Genomic DNA, 12,191 nt, shown 5'->3' with positions numbered 1-12,191 from the left:
GCACAGAAAATTGTAAGTGCTCGTTTCTCCCGCGCGCCGGACGAGAGTGGAACAGTAGAGAGACAGCTTGAAGGTGGTTCACTTAACCCTTTGCCAGGCACTTTATTGTGAATAGCAGAGTAGTCACGTAGATGTACATGTAAAATTCCCTACTGGGCGATGGTTCACTTGAGCTAGTGCACCGAATCCAATAACCTCGTTATTGACGGGACTTCGAAATCTAGAGTTCCATTTGCCGATATACCAAGAAAACATTCAACTGCGAGTTACAGAAGCATAACCATAACGGGCGTCGTGACTTAACATCAACTAGACTCGCCAAACTGACAGCTGGTATTGTTGTGAACCTAGAAAGAATTCTATTACTTTTCTATCGTAATTAACAGCACTACATGGTGTTATTACCGGAAAGCGTCTATCTAAGGAATGAACGACTCGGAGGACTCAGTCGTACGTTCTGAATGTCTAACCTTTGTCTTTCCTGCCACAATGACGAGAAGAGAATGTAAATACTGTATGCCACCTTTGATTAGGATATTCCACTGGATGGATTCAACCGCCTGCCGGAAAAGATATTCTTCATTCGCGCACGTTGGTCCCTTTCCTTCTGGGTAACTGAGAGCTGTTTCGTGTGTGTATTTGTAGAGTACAGGTGAGTGTAACTGATACGTGTATAATGTACTGTTATGTTTCTGTTGGATGATGATGATTAGGATGATGACTGATGATGATAATGAGAGAAGGTAGAAGGTGCGCATAGCACTAAGGGGCCCGCCGAGTTAAGCGTCCCCATCGCACGGACAAATCACCATCAACAGCGCAACATGCATGGTGGGTCAGCGGTAAAGCGCGTGTCTCGCAATGGGAATGTTGCGGCATCGTATCGCTCTCGAACCACGGGAATTTAACCTGGCCTTCACCTCTTACCGACGTGAAAATCCGCACAGGAACGACACGTGGTTAGGATTCACCGTTCAAATGTAGGCCCTCTCTCGCCAGCTGGATAACGAGTAGATTAGGGACACGCAAGTCGCCCAATTAGCGTCCGGTCGGAAGATTTTCACTCGACCACTGATCCACACGAAATTACTATACTTCATATGACCCTGCGGAAAGGTTTGGAGTTTAACCCAGGACACTGGTGCAAAGACTAGTGATGAGAAACCTTATTCCACCACTTCTCCTCCCCTTGCCGGCCAATATTTCATCCACCGCCCAGATTTGGACCGGTTTACTTTATACTGTATTTAAGGGTGTCCAGCCAGCTCAATGATTCTGCACAATACTTGGGCAAGTGTACAAGTGTTTTTCACACATTAAGAACGACCATCTTAAAGGTCTGGACCTCAATCAATCTGAAACGACAAATGGCCGACCGGAGTGGCCGAGCGGTTCTAGGCGCTTTAGTCTGGAACGGCGCGACCGCTACGATTGCAGGTTCGAATCCTGCCTCGGGCATGGATGTGTGTGATGTCTTTAGGTTAGTTAGGTTTAAGTAGTTCTAAGTTCTAGGGAACTGAAGACCTCAGAAGTTAAGTCGCATAGTGCTCAGAGCCATTTGAACCATTTTCAAACGACAAATACCGCTCGAAGCACGTGCGACCTTCCGATATGCTGAGTAATCGAGGCGTCAGACCTATTGCACACCCGAAAATATGTCAAGTTTCCTCGTCAGAAAAATTCTCGGAAAGTATGTGGTAGTAAGATAGAAAATACGCGAAGTAAAAGTGGCATTTTCAACGGAAGCACCATCTGTCACCCAAGAACCGACGGCGTGCTAGAACGGGAACCACAGTCAACAGGCACTGAAATTTATCATTACGGCTCTCTTAGAGTGTGCCGTTAAATTCTAAAGTTAGGAGAGATCACGAAATTTGCAGTTGGTTATCCCCGAAGAGCAGCTGTTTGAGTATTGCTATACTAATGACAAACAACTGAGCTAGTTTTACTCTCCCGTAACAATATAGCGATAGAGGTAACGAAATTCTCTACGGCTGGTCACCTCAGGGGATACGTTCTTCGTATTACACTCTCCAAGGCGCCACGAAACGTTGTACTCGCAAAGCGAGTCATCGCAGACGGTACGATGGAAATCATGGAAACTAAAAGTAAATATTCAGAGGAAACAGAAACGGAAGGTTTCGAGATTTGCTTTTCACAAGGAGGTGTTGCATATTAATTAAGTGAAAAGCGCACAAAGTGATGACAGGAACGAAATGAAGTTTCAGAAATGTAAACCAGCTCATTCTCATACCCTGAAACTCTGGTAATCAGTCGCACCTTGGGGAGTGATGTGGGGGAGTAAGATCAGTAACTCGAGTGAAATGTATATGTAAAATGTACATTTAAATGATAAAGCTGCAGTAGAAATATCGAGCTAATGCTTCTATAGTTAAATAACCATCATCAGATAAGCAGACGATATTTTTCTCCGTAGCGATTCTCTGCTATTAAACCGTCAATCTTGCGTCGAGTATTTACATATATATCTCGTTATTACAGGGTGCCTCCAACGTACTTTATTGCCAGTCGGAGTTCATCTTTATGTTTAAAAACATTGTAGGCACCATCTTCGATTATCTACGTAAGACGATGAAACACATCAGCGTCAGCTGTAAAGAGAAATAGACAGTAAAGTATAAAAGCATCGATCTACTAATTTAATGTTTAGTGATTTCCATTCCTGGGATTTTTGGAATAGTAGTGTCTCGGAAATAACTGACAATAGAACTAAAGTTGCAGAGGCGTCTTCCATCCAGGGTGGCCCAGTGTACCAGTTGTTACCCTACGTTGGCTTCCTCGTAAAATATCCCGTAGATCACAGTCAAATACAGTAATTTCGACGCTACTTCGGTGTTACGGTGATTCGAAATGATACTCTAGCTCCGTTGGACAGTTACACAACACGGAATCTGCCGTTACATAAATCATTCTGGCATTCGTCTGAAGTGATTTAGTCTATTGTCATAATGACTGCACCCTAGACCACTAATTTCGGAAGCATTTCCTATTGCCGTTCTTAATGTTTCGTAGAAAACTGAGTAGCCTGAGGCACAGGTTAGAACCCTACACTCGCATGTAGGAGGGGCGTGTTACAGATCTCGGTCCTGATCTAGGTCCACGTCTCAGGAAAACTGGAATGGTTCATTCGAAAAGTGCACGGTGCCTTTTCCATCTACTAATCGTCCACCTGAACTGAATAACAATTTATAATTACCTTGCCATCATCTTAAATTTATGTCTAGTCTCTATTACTTTACACATGTGATAGTAAGTAAGCAACTACTGGCAAGAGTAGAGTACACAATTCAAGTGGTTCATCAACCAATGTCGTCCACTTGACTATACAAATATTTGTTGAATCTCCCAATAGCTTTAATACTACGTACCGTTATAATCTGAATGGGGAGGTTGTTATTTCTATTGTTAATTGGTCGTATCGATAATTAAAGTGCCAGCCAGAAGCACCAGAAAATTCCCGAAGAAAATCGCTGCACAAAGATCGAGATGTGCAGTGATCTGAAGAATATGACCCGGAAGATTTTACCTTCAGAATGTCAGCGGCTAAGTTGGACAGTTGGCAGCGATAGAAGAAATTTAAATGGGGCATTGAAGACGCTACAGAAAAAAAACGAAGAGAAACCCGACCGGTAATGGCAGAAGCTTAAGAACACTTGTGTCTAGTTGCACAGACGATCCTTATAGAGCGAGGAAATAGAAATCAATTTTAGCAAGTAAGGAAATAAAGGCAGAAATAAAAAAAATGGTAAATAAGTATGAATGCGTAAGAATTCACTGAAATGAAATGTGTCACATCATCATAAATAAGTGTTCCGTGACGAATATCCTCTATCACAGTGGCGAGTGTCTTTCAAATCCACAAATGATGCGCGTTGTACCTACCCAGCCTAACTAAATCACAGCAAAATAGAAATCAGGAGCCGTGGCAGCGAACGCGTCCGGATCTCTCGCGAATAAAGTTGACAGAGTCGTAGATGGCGAGTCGATTGTACGAGGTGAAATCGAAACGGGCGGCTGCACAAAGGCGTTGAGATCGAGGAAAACAGTGACGCGCGAAACGGCGGTGTGTCGGCGGACGATGGCAGCAGTAGAAGCGGCTGTGGCGGCGTACTCACCGGCAGTCAGTCCATGCCTTTCCGAGAGTTCCGTTCGTCGGCAGAGACGCACATGTACTGGGGCAGGCGGGCTCCCCTCCACGGCCGCTTAAAAAACCGGTGCGCGCGGCGCGCCGCGGGCCAGGACTCCGCCGGTTGACAACAGGTGTTTGAGCCGGCGCAGCAAAAAACACGCGCCACAACAAATGCCATTGTTACCGGCCGGCCAGGTGACGCCCGCGGCCAGCACCCAGCATCACTGTACTCTCATTACTGCTCACCAGTGCACATCGTGACAAATTCTCATCTCTTTACACGTTCGTGTATTAACTTGTGGAGCATAGGACCCTGCACATGCTCAGGTTTGTCTGAGCAGACTATGTTTGTAGCGACCGTCTGCAGATTTCGTCTGCAGTATTCAGTTCGCATTCACACCTTATAACGACAATGCAGCTTTCGAGCAATGCTGAATCTGTAGTTTCAAATTCCAGAGTATTTTCTAGCCGTGGCCAAATTAAGTAAAGTTGCTTGTACGATAATTGAATCTGTAGCCTGAAGAAGGGATCAAGCGCCAAGAAATAGGTTTTGTTTTCACCAAACGTGTTCGCATTTAGGTGCACATTGCGAACTACAAAAAAAAAAATGGTTCAAATGGCTCTAAGCACTATGGGACTTAACTTCTGAGGTCATCAGTCCCCTGGTACTTAGAACTACTTAAACCTAACTAACCTAAGGACATCACACACATCCATACCCGAGACAGGATTCGAACCTGCGACCGTAGCGGTCGCGCGGTTCCAGACTCTAGTGCCTAGAACCGCTCGGCCACTCGGGCCGGCTGCGAACTACAAAACGGGAACAAAAACCATTCATATGCCGGCTTAATAGGACTTCGATATATTCGAGTTCGTTCACCCTCAACGATGGTGTTCGTTTCTACAGCTCAGTTGCTTAAAGCCTTACATTTTCAGCGCATCAGAGTATTGTTCTGAATTTAATGTAGGACGCCTGAGTTTGGATATTCTTCATTAAATGCAAATGAGTAATACACTACTGGCCATTAAAATTGCTACACCACGAAGATGACGTGCTACAGACGCGAAATATAACCGACAGGAAGAAGATGCTGTGATATGCAAATGATTAGCTTTTCAGAGCATTCACACAAGGTTGACGCCGGTGGCTCCACCTACAACGTGCTGACATGAGGAACGTTTCCAACCGATTTCTGATACACAAACAGCAGTTGACCGGCGTTGCCTGGTGAAACGTTGTTATGATGCCTCGTGTAAGGAGAAGACATGCGTACCATCACGTTTACGACTTTGATAAAGGTCGGATTGTAGCCTATCGCGATTGCGGTTTATTGTATCGCGACATTGCTGCTCGCGTCGGTCGAGATCCAATGACTGTTAGCATAATATAGCATCGGTGGGTTCAGGAGGGTAACACGGAACGCCGTGCTGGATGCCAACGGACTCGTATCACTAGCAGTCGAGATGACAGGCATCCAATCCGCATGGCTGTAACGGATCGTGCAGCAACGTCTCGATCCCTGAGACAACAGATGGGGACGTATGCAAGACAACAACCACCTGCACGTACAGTTCGACGACGTTTGCAGCAGCATGGACTATAAGCTCGGAGACCATAGTTGCGGTTACCCTTGACGCTGCATCGCAGACAGGAGCGCCTGCGATGGTGTACTCAACGACGAACCTGGGTGCTCGAATGGCAAAAAGTCATTTTTTCGGATGAATCCAAAAATGGTTCAAATGGCTCTGAGCACTATGGGACTCAACTGCTGAGGTCATTAGTCCCCTAGAACTTAGAACTAGTTAAACCTAACTAACCTAAGGACATCACAAACATCCATGCCCGAGGCAGGATTCGAACCTGCGACCGTAGCGGTCTTGCGATTCCAGACTGCAGCGCCTTTAACCGCACGGCCACTTCGGCCGGCGGATGAATCCAGGTTCTGTTTACAGCATCATGATGGTCGCATCCGTGTTTGGCGACATCGCGCTGAAAGCACATTGGAAGCGTGTATTCGTCAGCGCCATACTGGCGTATCACCCGGCGTGATGGTATGGGGTGCCATTGGTTACACGTCTCGGTCACCTCTTGTTCACATTGACGGCACTTTCAACAGTGGACGTTACATTTCAGATGTGTTACGACCCGTGGCTCTACCCTTCATTCAATCCCTGCGAAACCCTATATTTCAGCAGGATAATGCACGACCGCATGTGCAGGTCCTGTACGGGCCTTTTCGATACAGAAAGTATTCGACTGCTGCCCTGGTCAGCACATTCTCCAGATCTTTCACCAATTGAAAACGTCTGGCCAATGGTGGCCGAGCAACCGGCTCGTCACAATACGCCAGTCACTACTCTTGGTGAACTGTGGTATCGTGTTGAAGCTACATGGGCAGCTGTGCGTGTACACGCCATGTAAGCTCTGTTTGAATCAATGCCCAGGCGTATCAAGGCCGTTATTACGGCCAGAGGTGGTTGTTCTGGGTACTGATTTCTCAGGATCTATGCACCCAAATTGCGTGAAAGTGTAATCACATGTCAGTTCTAGTATAATATATTTGTCCAATGAATACCCGTTTATCATCTGCGTTTCTTCTTGGTGTATTAATTTTAATGGCCAGTAGTGTAGCTATTGATATAGCAGCTGTTCTAGATGACTTAAAAGTGTGTTAGTTCGGAGTTTCTAATGTGATGTTTTTCCTTGTGGACCTACGTTTCCTGACGACGTATACAGCATGCTGTTGTTGAAAATATGCAATATGGCCCCTTAGATTAAAGAACTTCACCTTTTCAGTGACGCATGTGGAGGTCGAAACTTCAGTTCCCTTTCTGCTTGCATTGGGTGCTACTGGGCAATTTACAAAGGTATATTAGTACCTTCCCTTGCGATGGCACTCCTTTCTTCAATTTGATCGCAGTTTTGGAACTGCGAAAAGGAAAGTCAAACGACTACACAAAATTTAAACACTACAACAAACATTGATTTCATTCAATCCTCAAGGAAGACAGGATTCAATGTCACTCAAATCTCTGATGAAAATACCTTGGATTTCAGGAAATGATGATCAACGTCCCACAAAAATTCAACAGAGTTCCTGGAAAAGGCCTCGTTTTTGATTTCCAAGAACAGACAGTTAGAATATTACTTACCTAAAAGCTATTTAACCGTATCTGAGTTCATTGAAGATGAGGTGAAAAACACTTTCTTGCTGCAAAAGAACAACGCAGGAGTGTCTCACATCTCAACAAAAATGGTATGCAATGGTAAAATTTCAATACAAGACCAGATGATTCAGGATGTACACAGGGTAATTACATACATTCCATAAGAGTTTTATGAGACGCTGATGCGACCAACAACAGTTACTGCAGAGGACGGTGAGAGCGAAGGACAATAATAATTTTAAGAGTAAATTTCATAGATACTGCTTTCAAAATGTGTGAAAGCTATAGACATTTCCTGTATATGTCAGCCGGCCGGTGTGGCCGTGCGGTTCTGAGCACTTCAGTCTGGAACCGCGCGACCGCTACGGTCGCAGGTTCGAATCCTGTCTCGGGCATTGATGTGTGTGATGTCCTTAGGTTAGTTAGGTTTAAGTAGTTCTAAGTTCTAGGGGACTGATGACCACAGATGTTAAGTCCCATAGTGCTCAGAGCCATTTGAACCATTTTTGAACCTATATATGTCGTATTATGAATGTATTGCGAAAATGTAACTATTACTGACGTTTAATAAGTTTTAATGCCAAATTCATAGCCAATTTGAAGAAGGGAAAAATCCTCGGTTTTTAATATTGTGATGCGTGCTTCAAAAGTATTCAATTCGCCTTTCCAATGTACTGAGATAGGAGGTTAATGTAAGGAGCCTCATATAACTGCTTGGATAAGACTGAATTAAAAATAAGGACTGGGGGAAGTTTCTTTGTATTTCCTCACAAAAGAAGGTTTTGTATACGTTCCCTTCTTCAGACTACCGATCCAGTTATTCTGTCTGCTATTATTATTTCGGAACTTATAAAAATAAAAAGGTCGGTACGGAGAAGATGGACAAAACAGTGACTTGTTAATATTTTAGCCGCGCGGGATTATGCGAGCGGTCTCAGGCGCTGCAGCCATGGACTGTGCGGCTACTCCCGGCGGAGGTTCGAGTCCTCCCTCGGGCATGGGTGTGTGTGTTTGTCCTTAGGATAATTAGGTTAAGTAGTGTGTAAGCTTAGGGACTGATGACCTTAGCTGTTAAGTCCCATAAGATTTCACACACATTTGAACATTTTTGTTAATGTTTTGAAGGAGCTAAAAACTGAAATAGATGACTGTTTTAACTGCCTAGGAATGAACGGTTAGACATTCTTTGTGTTGATACAATATGTTACACTGTATATGAGGTGAAATGACACTGTAATGAGGAAATCGACGAGTGCTAATGAAAGACATATTGTAACACTGAGTTACTTGGCAACTGGTAGAAGCTACGCTGATCTGAATTTTTCTGCTGTCAGATCACCTCATCACTGAGCCACATCATTCCAGCAAAATATCGTGCCAGATATGAAGTACTATTAGCTCTTCATCTGGTCTGCACATCAGGTTTGCTTCAATTCCAGCGCCGCCAGACTTCGCGCATGGCGAACACAGACAATAATACAGACAAATTTTTCAGTTCGCGACTCATTCACATTCAACCATTTTTCTATCCATACACTGTCTGTACAGTCAAGTTAGTGTAAATATCTGAGTGTGTAAAGGGCTCTTGCGAATGAGGTAGAGTTTAGTGTCTGTGGCGCCGAGAAAGAGCTCAAATCGTTTAAACTGAAAAAACTCCAGGGCGCAGTGGAATCCATTTCAGATACTATACAAATTTACGGCTGAATTATCCTCACTCACCATAATATACCGTAGATGCCTTAAACAAGAAACCGTGGGCAGTAGTTGGAAGAAAACTCAGCTCACACCAGTCTACAACACTGGTTCCTAAACAGTGTTCTTATTTGCAAGCTTCAGTTATGGAGCTAAAATCTGGTCCGCGAAAGATTTAAAATTTAAAACTTTTATTTGTCTCAAACTATTAATCTCTTAAGACACAAATGAATTGCAAACATTAGCTACGCGTCGGCATTGATTGAGGTCAATGGGAAAAGTTGAAGATGTTCGAAAGAACAGACACCACATACATATCTTAATCCCTTGTTATGTGAGCTGTGCAACGCAACACACAAGTTCATTGGCTGTCAAAAGATAACATGCTGCGAAGATTATACGAACTCAGAGGAGAGGCTGGGTTGTTACTAGGTGAGAAAAAAATAGAAGACTTACTAGATAGCAATTTTCTAATCGTACATTTCAGATGCATTTGGCTAAGCTTGTGAATACTTTTACACACTTGAAGTTGCAATTGCAAGGTTCCGGAAACAGATAATTAGACGCTGCTGCAAATACAGTGACCGTAGAGGATAAATTTCATGCTTTTATTTGCAAGCTTCAGATATGGATAGGCAAAATTAGTGAAAACAATTATTCTGCGTTTGTGACATTAAAAGCACTCGCTGTTGATAAAAAGTATGACACGATTAGGGAAAACACACAAGGAAACGTCAAGAAACACCTACAAATGTTGGCTGATGAATTCAGTCATTACTTCCCAGAATATAATGAAACAGAAGCTAAATTTGATCAGAAACTGATTAGCTATCCTTTTAGCACTAATGCTGGAGATGTTGCAGAAGAAATCCAGGAAGAGTTCATTGAAATCCAAAATGATAGAAACCGTAAGGATGCATTTGAATCTGATTCTCTTGAGCAGTTTTGTTGTAAAAAACTGCGAGGTGCCGGGGCTAGCAGTGTATTTAACACTAAATTCTTCTAGAATCTACATATATAAATGATGCTCTAAGCCCCCCCTATTCTAACTCCGACTTTTGCTGTTGCACAAGGATTAAAAAAAATACGCGAACTGACTCTAATCAACCCTGCCAGCGGAGTAGAAGAGAGTTTGGCACCTGCAATAATTTAATTTGATGAATAAGTTAAATAAACGAAGTTTCATTAACATAGTGAGGAATGATACGGTTGCTCTACCGATTAACAGAATGAAAAATCTGTCCAAAATAACAATATGATTTATTAAGACTAAACACAAAATAATAAACAAAAACACATGAAACATTTACAATACATCAAATTGGCTCAAATTGAATACTCAAACAAATGCTGTGAATGTGAAGTTGTCCCTAAACTAGATTGTGAGGATTATGACGAAGTGGTATGTGGAGTCAATTCCTTGCAACTCAAATCTTAAGAGAAAACACATAGCCAGCCCAACATTAATTGCTGCTACCCAAGACAGAACAAAGTTAGAACAAGACGAACAGGCGCGCTCTGCTGAGCTATGATTATCACCTAGGAAAATCCCTGTCTGCCGGTGCTGCGGACATACCTTACCAATCTGTCTTCTTAACTGCAAGTACACGATTTGGCGTACCGGAGTCGATGGCTGGTTGCTTCGACGTCCTCGACCGAAAGGCGAGAGCCGACTACCTAGAGCACCCGTACAGGCCGAACACACAACACTCCCGCCCCCACGACAGTGGCCGTGGTTAAACGTTCCAATCAGCAACTCGAAAACCGGCGGAAAATTCCACTCTATTGCCGGAGCACTACCATTCCACCAATGGAGATTCTTGGCGCCAATTTCTACGCTGATTTTGCTACGTCACAGAGCTATGCTCTGAGCAAGCCAATCACAGTTACTATTTTGCAGAAATCGCGGGAATTTTCCCGCCACAACTGCCTGTGTACACAAGTCATTCCCACGCCTCGCTGGTAGCCCGCCAGAAAGTGTTTTCGCTAAGTTTCTGCTAAGTAACGGAACCTCTAGCCCAGCCGCTACATCAGACCCCTCTGGGCGTGTCTTTTGACAATGTCGGCGTCTGCAAAGCATTCACTCGACTTCATCACACCCGTCGGCTTAACCCTTTCCAGATCAGCAGAGCCCAACTGTCACCGGACCACCCGGGTGACGAGAGAAGCTGCGTGGGAAGTCCGCGTGTGAAGGAATAGCGACTTTTCACTGCATGCAATTAGAGAGGAAAATCGTAAGATAGAAATATGAGAGGGGGCTCATGCCACCTCTCAAAACTACATTCGCTCATTACAATTCGAGAAATCACCTTGCACTGTCTTATGCTTTCTTCCATAAGTTACTTATGTGGACAACGGTTTTCTGCTTTGCTGGTAATTAAAAACAAGTTCAGTAATCGATTGGAAAAAAGTGATGATACGCATGTAGTTCTTAGCAATAATATTAGCCCCAGAATTGCCGAACATGCGCAGAAGACGCAAGTTCAAAAATCACATTGATGCAAGCGAGTTCAATTTTCTACTAAAGTTGTTGCGTACTCTTATAATGGTACTGTTAATGCATGTGAATTTTGAGTTCAACGAATATGTTAAAAGTTTTGATTATAATTTTTTTTAGATTGACACAGTTTTTTTTTAACCTTTTGGTCCCTGCTAGCGACAAAGAAATTAAAGCGGTAGCTGATCAAGAAAAAAAAGAGAATCACTGATCTACAAGAAGAATAGCAAAAGTGATCCGCAAGCGCACTGTCCAATATCCATGACATCTATTTGTTGCAGAATGTCGGAAAATATTTTAAACTAAAACGTAATGAGGTATCTCGAGAAGAAGGAACTCCTCCATGCCCACCATCTTGGATTCCGCGGTTTTATCACTTGACGTACTAATAGCCACGGATCAAGCCAGTGAGGGTGATGTAGCATTTTTTAGCTTCCGAAAAGTATTTTACTCAGTACTACAACTATGCTTACTATCGAAAGCACGATCGTATGAGGTGTGAATCGAAATTTGTGATTGAATAGAGGATTTCAAATGGCTCTAAGCTCTATGGGACTTAACATCTGAGGCCATCAGTCCCCTAAACTTAGAACTACTTAAACCTAACTAATCTAAGGACATCACACACAACCATGCCCACGGCAGGCTTCGAACCTGCGACCGGAGCAGCAGCGCGGTTTCGGA

At 43.6% G+C, this 12,191-nt stretch overlaps 1 protein-coding gene across 1 annotated transcript in view; it reads right to left on the bottom strand.

Moving 5' to 3' along the window:
• LOC126470673 (zinc finger protein GLIS2 homolog) overlaps positions 1-4,189 on the bottom strand; it is a 131,399-nt gene extending 127,210 nt beyond the window's left edge. Inside the window, exon 1 of the mRNA XM_050098667.1 lies at positions 4,137-4,189. The gene's annotated coding sequence lies outside the window, so the exon portion shown is untranslated. The remainder of the gene's footprint in view (positions 1-4,136) is intronic.
• Between the last annotated feature and the right edge of the window lie 8,002 nt (positions 4,190-12,191).

The sequence above is a fragment of the Schistocerca serialis genome, chromosome 3, assembly GCF_023864345.2.
Source record: "Schistocerca serialis cubense isolate TAMUIC-IGC-003099 chromosome 3, iqSchSeri2.2, whole genome shotgun sequence".
Taxonomy (NCBI): domain Eukaryota; kingdom Metazoa; phylum Arthropoda; class Insecta; order Orthoptera; family Acrididae; genus Schistocerca; species Schistocerca serialis.
Note: the sequence above shows the minus strand (reverse complement) of the source record. Positions and strands in the feature narration are given on the sequence as shown.